Source organism: Acyrthosiphon pisum, chromosome A1, assembly GCF_005508785.2.
Source record: "Acyrthosiphon pisum isolate AL4f chromosome A1, pea_aphid_22Mar2018_4r6ur, whole genome shotgun sequence".
In the NCBI taxonomy this organism is placed as follows: Eukaryota; Metazoa; Arthropoda; class Insecta; order Hemiptera; family Aphididae; genus Acyrthosiphon; species Acyrthosiphon pisum.
The window spans coordinates 129,601,941-129,611,204 of NC_042494.1; positions in this window are offsets into that span (position 1 = coordinate 129,601,941).

Consider the following 9,264-nt stretch of genomic DNA (forward strand, 5'->3'; position numbering starts at 1 on the left):
TCAGAATCTAAAATTTGAAAAAAAAACTAAAACTATGAAGCCTTTTGTTGTTATTTTATAATCAAACAATAGTGTATTTATTAAAAATGTGCATATTCGTCTCCAATAAGCAATAGTATCGATCGTTGTTATTCAACTTAGAATATAGATGTATTTTTTACTAAGAATTTACAAAAGAAATATTATAATTGATTCATAATTATTATTCATATGATTTTTTTCAATTATTCAAATTCTTATTATTATAAATTCTTTTTATTACCCATGTATAATAATACAAATATACAGTCAAGTACTCAATTGGTATGGCATCTCTATTAGGAGTAATGTCTATTTAGGTGTATGAGAAACATAAGAATTATAATAATAACGTTTGAAAAACGGTTTAACTTGATATTGATGATTTAAAACTAGTATTTTGTCAAAAAGATATTTTATTTAAATAATAAGATATTAATATGTTCGTGGACGTTTTCACGAATTCGAATTCCCGAATGACGTTTTTCTCGAAAGACAGTTTCACGAAAACCAAAATCCCGATTCATTTTCCCAAAAGACCATTTTCCGAATACAATTTCACGAAATGTGCTTAATGTTTATATTAACTGTCTGCTGTAGTTATATTTTATTGATCAACAATTTTATATGTATAGTTTTTGTCGAATACTTAAGAAAATGTTAAAAATATTTAAATAAAATAAAATTATTGTGTAATGTTATATTATGCTATATTTCGTTAAAAATCTAGTCAATAGGCTTTCGATGAGCTATCGTTACCTTTTACCTACTTTACAAAGGCTCCCACTATTATATAACACTGTATACTTATGACTTATACAAATATATTCCCTTACACCAATATTATAACATAAACAATTTAAAAATAAAGAAAACTAATTCGGGATTTCGTGAAATTATCTTTCAGAAAATGGTCATTCGAAGTAACGAACGGTTATCAAAATATTGTGGCATTATGATCACACGGCGTGTTGTATAGGCAATTTAGGTACATGCATGTCGCTGGTGTGTTATTTATTCCAGCATAATATTAATTTCTTATCTATTTGAAAGTAATTTTAAAATATCATTCAATCATTGTGTACTCCGAAGTTATATAATTATAATATGATTAATTATCACACACGAAAAATAAATTTTTCAATATTAATCTCATTATAAAATTAATTTGTGTTAAAATTTCAATCGAAATCCGTTGCTTATCAAGTTCATATTTTATTTTATTTACTGGATCTCGTTCGTCTCATGTTGGATCGACGGCATTCGATTGCAAGTGATCATAAATCATAAATCGTAATAATAAAATTGGTGCGCGAAATTAACGCGTCGCCGATCGGTTACGACGACTGTAGGACTTAAGTCTAGCGGTCAACGCATCACCGACGCCAGCCGCTGTTGACATGAGTACGGTCTCCGCATCGCTGCTGATTCAATAGTTATAAGACGTCACGAACACTTGGCCAAAATTCGGCGCTACCACTTTGCTCGTATTTTCCATTTACATCTGCAGTACAAATCCGTTCATACGACCTATGCCTTAAGACATTGGCTTAGCCCTATATAATATTACCGTAAATAAGCTACTTATCCTCTCTCTATCTCGACATTGTTAAATATTTAGGTGTCAACATCGATAAAAGATTAACTTGGCAAAATCATATTAAGATCAGACGATTAATTGTCAACGCTCGTTTCTGATCACTATAGAAAATGGTGTGCCGATATTCTAACTTAATCTTTTAACGTATCAACCCTAAGCCAAGTGTCGTTAATTGGTGGCTGCTTCTTAATCCCGCAACCAAAATAATGTTTTTATTCGGTACCTAACATATATAGGTACTTATTGTACTTGTTGTATAGATTGTAATTTTCTTCTTAAAATAATAAAAAAAAAAACCAATACTCACAGCTTCGGCCGCAACTATATGCTCTGCTATAGGACAGGCTCAGCTAATTTACAATTAATCAATGAATACAGTATAAAATGAGACCATAATATAGAAAATAGAAATTATTAGATTTCCTTTATTAGATTTTTGTAGTAAATGGTAGAACATTTATATATATAGATAAAAAATATAATATGTAATATGTATAATATTTATAACAATTTATTATATAAAAATAATTCTGAGCATTAAAATTTTATTTTTGGATTCTTTCCATTCCATACCTACTGTATTTCAGAGGGGTACGCACTAGCCCCCCTCTTCTTTAATTGTTGATATAAAGTTTCGTAATTTACGAACAAACGATTTAACTTTTGACTTTTCAATTCACACTCACTATTGTAAAGCACTATCGGTTCAGTATAAGAACTAAGCCATCACCTTGTTCTAATTACATAGGGTTTTACACTAGTTTTTCGTAATCACCGTAATCGTGGTGGTACTCACAGCGAGCTTTACCTTATTATGGTAATGTATCGTAAATATAATTTTAAAAATAATCAAAATATGAGTTTATTTTTTGTTAGGCAATATAATATCTAAACACTATATTTTTAAAAATGCTAAAATATGCATAATAATTTAAAATATTCCAAATATGTGAACATATTACCAGACCAAGTCATTAGACTAAGATTCAAATCTGGGTTTTAACTATTTTTTGGCATCTAACTACTTCTTAAATTGATAACTAAAAATATGAAGATTCATATAACTCCTGTATATGGTTTATAAACTCTAAATTCAATTTCCCTGTACGGATGTATCTATCGAATGAAATCAAGCCGACCAGCCAGAAAACTGAGCTGTAGCGCACGCCATAGTCGCGAATATGGGGGGGGGGCTTTAAGGGCTAAGCCCTCCCAAACATTTCCTACATTTTGTTTTAAGCTTATTTAATATTATCAAAGTAAGGCTTTAGCCCCCCCCCCCCCAAATCCAAAAAGCTATTTGCGCCTATGGCACACGCCAACCTAATCATTATTCCGTTTATTAAAATCATATCTATTAGGTACTATTAAATATTAATGTACACATCTAAGGAAACTAGGTTAAAAGTGAATTCTATGCATGAGGCGTTGGTACTTGGTAGGTATATATACTTACCAGTTTGCATGAATAGCGTAGAATTTTTAAATTATTCAGATGTCTTTATGATTACGGTTTTGAATAATAAATAAATAAATTGTTAAGTCACAAAAAATAATATGTACGTATACCTACGTTTTTAGGCGATCATTTGATGATATCCTTGTGCGTCGCCCATGTATCTGATCATCATAAATTACTCCAAATGACACTTTTCGTTGTTATAGGTACGTTGTCGAATTAATTTTAAATAAATTAAGGGCTCTGTGTAATTAATAAAGGATACCAAGCATTTTTCCATCATAATTAAAAAATGTTTCGCTTATTCAATTATGTACCATCAAGATCATATGAAATATACAAGTTTATGTGGATGTAAAATTATTAACGCTAAAATTAAAAATTAAAAATACAACCGTATACCGAGTACACTCGATCACGTTAAAATATAATTTTATAGTCAAGGCAATATGTAATATTATATGGAGCATTGGTGCGTGTGTATACGTTATTGTGTAGAGTGTAGAGTGTAGACTGTAGATAAATACGCTGCATCGAATAATACATTAAAGGGTACCTATATAGGTACACATAAACTCGGTGGTTAAAGTGAATAATAATTGATTATTTTAATTTCACAAAATCATATTATTATTTTACTTTTTATTTTGTTTAGTTTTCTATTATTCGTTCCACTGGAGGGTTCGTTGTGTACATCAATTTGTATTCTGTCAGTCATTTTTCGATACAACAAAAGACGCTCGTTCAGTGACGCATTTATGAAAACCAATCATAATAATAATTATTCGTTAAATCTGTAGAGTATATGTACCGATCTATAAGGCAAAAATGAATAAATTTAACAAGGTTCTACCTACCGTTATTCATTCCGTTTTTTCTTCAAATAAATATTTTTTTCATCGTAAAAACCATAAAAAAAACACATTTTCTGGTGCAATAAAACGTCACATATTCACTTTCTAAAGTGATTAATATAGGCACTTTTAATGAAATTTTAAAAACATCAACATTTTTAACATAAGTAAATATACTAATTCAATTAATAGTATTTTAGCCTAATTGTATTTCAAAATGTTTAATACATTTTGTAACAGAAATTAATGATTAATAAGTAATAACTAATAGTTTTATATAAATAGAAAAAAATGTACATTTAACATTTTCTTAAATGAGAGATTAAAGAAAAAAATTCTAGGATCATTGTATTATTATTCAAACAGCTATTCGCTTTTTTGCTTCCAATATGAGACTTGCTCAACTTATAATAATGTGCCATGGCTACAGCTTTAATTAGAAAATGTGTCTATGATTATTCAATTTTGTATAAAAACGTATAATACTCATAGTTTACTAATTTCTAATTTTGTAAAAAATCCTGGATCGCTAGATATTATTTTAGCGCATTTAAATTTTAAAATTATTTGCGGTTTGTTAAAAAAAACCTTAAAAAATACAACATTTCAACTTCAAAATATTTATAACCGTATTATAGAATAAAAGGTTTCAAATACAATCAGTTATAAAAAATTTGTATCCTATTTAAAAAAATAAAATCCATAAATATGATACGTCATTTTATTTATACAATCCATTTGTAACTTATTATGAAAAATGTATAAACGATCAATTTTTAATATGCTCTATAAATTTACAGAATGGTAATTTTATTTTAAAAGATAATAGTATTATTGTTGTAAAAAAATGTTTAAATTATTCCAATGGTCAAATTAAGTTAGAAGTACTGAAATATAATACTTATTCTGTAATGTCTTATACATCTATTGAATCAAATATTGCTGGATTATTTTATGTGAATACAACACATATTTCTGATATATTTTTATAAAATCAAAATTTATTAAGAATAAATGTTTTTATGTTCTATACCTGATGAAAGGGCTGTTGTCATTAGCTTATTACATATTAGTGAGTATAGTATCATATTATTACATTATATTATATAATGTTATAATATTTTTTTTAATGTAATAAATAATTGAATACAATTATTTTAAATATAAAAATATTAGACATATAATATGATATATAATATGTCATATTACTTTATATTTTTTTGTTTGATTTTTGTATCTATATTTAGCATCAGAATATCAAAGTGTGAAATTCCAAATTCATAAACCTAAATGATTTACAAAATTGTTTTCATTTAATATAGGTATCTATACGTTTTGACTCTTTAAAGAATGGGAGCTTTATCCAATCTCCTGAGTACCACACACAAAATAACGAAATATAAACAAAGAGTGTTCAACATTTTAACAGATTATTGCGCGGAACACCACTGATTGCCCGTCGTTTAATAATACGAGTGTTGCAACTATCATAACAACAAACAATCTTGGTTTTCTCAGAAATTCGGAAGTTAAATTACTTATAAGTACATCCTCTCTCTTATATTTATATAATAATAATAGTTGTATATCTTGGTTTTGTCCTTCGTTTCTGGTCTCAATGCAGTGCCAAGAATGGGATATATCCCGATATTTTGTCGATCTCGCTGATCGAGGCATTCAGCTATAATGTGCTTCACAGTTAGTTTGACCCCACAGACTGGGCATGTGGGGGCTGTTTATTATTAATAATTATATTTTATTATGTTTTGTTTGAAAATATAAATATAATATGTTCTATAATAATAACTATAAGAGGGATGGAGTGGCCGAGCGGACTAAGGCATCGGTTGCGACGCGCACCGACGCCGGGTTCAAAACCTCGGTCCATGGCCCGCGGGCGGCATTTTTTCGAGCAAGTCACAGTGTCCGGGGAGAAGTGCCACCATTCCCCACCAGGGCATAGCAGATACCTATGGGTGCCACTAAAAAATCTGCCAAACTAACAAACACACGTGTTTAATCCTATATTACCCTCCCTCACAGATAAAAATCACCCAATATGACCTAAGTTGCCGCGGTTATATTACCCCAATTCAATTTATTTGTATCTACATGTGGGTATACATAGAAACTGAGTACCTATACGGTGTTATCGATCTAACGTAAGTCATTCATTATAATTTTAGAAAACAACAATTTTTAGTGAAAAATTATACATCTTACTACTTTTTTAAAGTTTTTACTCTTTTGAACATAAATTTTTAATTTCATATCACAAAACAGAATATTATTTGGAGTATTTCGATCTATAAAAACCAAATTCGAACAGTTTTTGATTATAAGTACCTACCTAAGTAATAAAAGTTTAAACGAGGGAAGTTGTGGACCAACATTTTGTGAGGTACCCTTACATCACTCCACTTCGCTCATTTAAATTTTAAATACTTATAAGTTATGCCTAACTCATAAACTACTCTTCCAAAATTCGATTTTTATAAAGTACATGAAAAATATTCTACTTTGAAATTAGGAATTAAAAATGCACGTGGTCGTTAAAATTTAAAAAAAATTATGAAGATAAAAAATATTTAAAAAACGTTGTTTTTTAATGACTTAAAATATTATATAAAAGAATTTCTTCTAGAACATTACTTAATAGTTTATGAAATAATGAGTGTCTTATACATTACATGGATCACCCAGTATATATCACCGCGTCGCGTTATATAAATATTTAATAGGTACCTACATTGTTTTTTATGTATAGCTGTAGCCTGTAGTAACACAATGTGTAATTAGGGGTGTTTCCACCGTCTGCTGCCATTTATATTCATACCTTTATTATTGACGCGATGAAGAGGAGGCTTCCGCTGACCGATCGTAACATTTGCACACCACGTGTATTTAATGTGATTAATTTCGCTAATATAATATAATGTAAAAAGTCTGCCATCATAAATGATGGCCGGAACTTCGTGATGATGCTGCAGAGCTCTATAATATAATGTAATATATATACCTACATATTTTTCATTAAATCATAGATAATTAATACAATAATTACAGAATATAATTACATTAAGATATTTATTTTCTATTTATTTATTCTTTTTTAGCGTACCTATACTTTTTGTGTTGATGGCCGGATGCAACTATAAAAAATATGTCAATCTTACAGCTTACAATAACAGACTTATTAAAACACATTTCATATTAATATTATATAAGTAGGTAGTAACTAGTAGGTAAGTACCAAATAATTGATATACAAAATTATTTAGATAAAAGGCAACTTTTGGATTACCTATTATTTTTTTTAAAAATTATACAACTGTAAGATTTTGGACCAAGATAATCCACAAATCTAAGACCAAAAGAATTATTAGTATTTTTATTTTTTAGATTGCATATTCTGTTTTTGTATAATATAAAAAAAACTGGACCTATTACAATCCAAGTTCTTTTATTTCAAAATATTCTTAATAATCCGATTCAGACTTCAAGTTTCTATTCCAAAATTATGTGAAATTCGAATAAGCTCAATATTGTTTATGGTGTCAAAAGTCTTAGAAATATCTAGAAAAATGTCCAAAGCTTTCAATCCGTAGTCAAGTGCATCATATAGTTGCACTGTAAAGAACCTCTCGTTTGGCTATATATAACTATATATGCCAGATCTAAAGCTGAATTGATTTTTCGATAGTAATTAATTGTTTTCCGGATAATTTGTTAAACTGCTTGTTACCTATATTTTTTTTCATTACACAAAAGTGGAGATAAGAAAAACATTAAATATTAATAACTACAGACCAATCTCTATGTTATGTAATTTTAAAAAAATATAAAAAAAATAACAATATTATAATTAAATGTATTTTAATAGTTTTACCGTTATTTTATCGAAAACACTTGTCGGTGTTATCATTTACTTTTTCTATTATGTATATCGTTATATTTCAATTAAACTGATTCAGTATTTTTTCATTAAATACTTACTTTATCAAATGAATCATTTTCTAGTCCAAAAATATCTACAGTTTGTACTTACAACCGTCCACCTATATTTGAGTAGGTCCCTAGCTGGTAATGGATTAATAGTTTTTGATTTTTAGGGACAATTTTATTGTGTACAAGTATTTTCAATTTATTATTTACAACCTGTGCCATGGCGGTGAGGTGATTTTTAGGAATCTGAATTATTAAACAAGTGTTATACCTAATAGTTTAAAGTGCTGTAATATGTGTTTCAACGCGGTCGTGTATTCGTGTAAACGTATATGTATACATTGAAAAGTTCCATGCACAATGCACATAAATATAATAATCATAGGTATTCTGTTTAAGAGTAACCACAGGTGAGTACCTACCTACTACCTATAATACGTTAATGCAGTAAAGTTATTAACCTCACTATAGCTGCATCCTGCGCGTTTATACAACACCGGACGTCTAAACTTAATCATTTTAATGTATGCAGAGGTTGCTTGATCATGCATTTTGTGGTTCACTGAACCACCAAAAAGTTTGGGGTGGGTGTCATTTTAATAGGTAGGTTATAGGCACGAATGCACGATTAAAGATACACTATAATATAGTATTCTATAGTATATCTTTAATCGTGGTTATAGGGTATACGTCTTGGTATTGGTAATCAGTGTCCGGTATAGCCGTAGAGGTAATATAATAAAATCGGCCAAGTGCGAGTCGGACTCGCGCACGAAGGGTTCCGTACCATCATCAGCTATAAACATGTTGGCAAATGGCAACGCTGCTTATATTATATTTTCTAGGATTTTTAGTATTTTTTGTTATAACAGCAACAAAATAATACATAATCTGTGAAAATTTCAACTTTCTGACTTTCATTGTTCATGAGATACAGCTTGGTGACAGACAGACAGACAGACAGCGGAACCATAGTAATAGGGTCTTGTTTCACCGTACGGAACCATAAAAATGATTAATTTGACAGCCAATTCATTATTAGCAACAAATAAATACAATCACATACATTAACAATCAACTTATGCAGTTATAAACAGCTTTATGACGAAAATATAGTCACATAAAGTATGAGACAATGTGACATTATTTTATATTATTCGAAAATCGCAATCAATTGTATTATAATAATATCGTTATTACTGAACTCCTCTATAATGTGGAATTGGCTGAAATGTATTCACTTATACTGAATTCAGCGCTCGATCAATTGGTTTTTGGATATAAGTGTATTGTTGAAAAATTTGACGTTTTTTTTTTAATTTGAAAAATTCTTCTTTTTTCTATAGGCAACAAATGTTTTGTTTCATCCCATTTCACTGAATCCCACT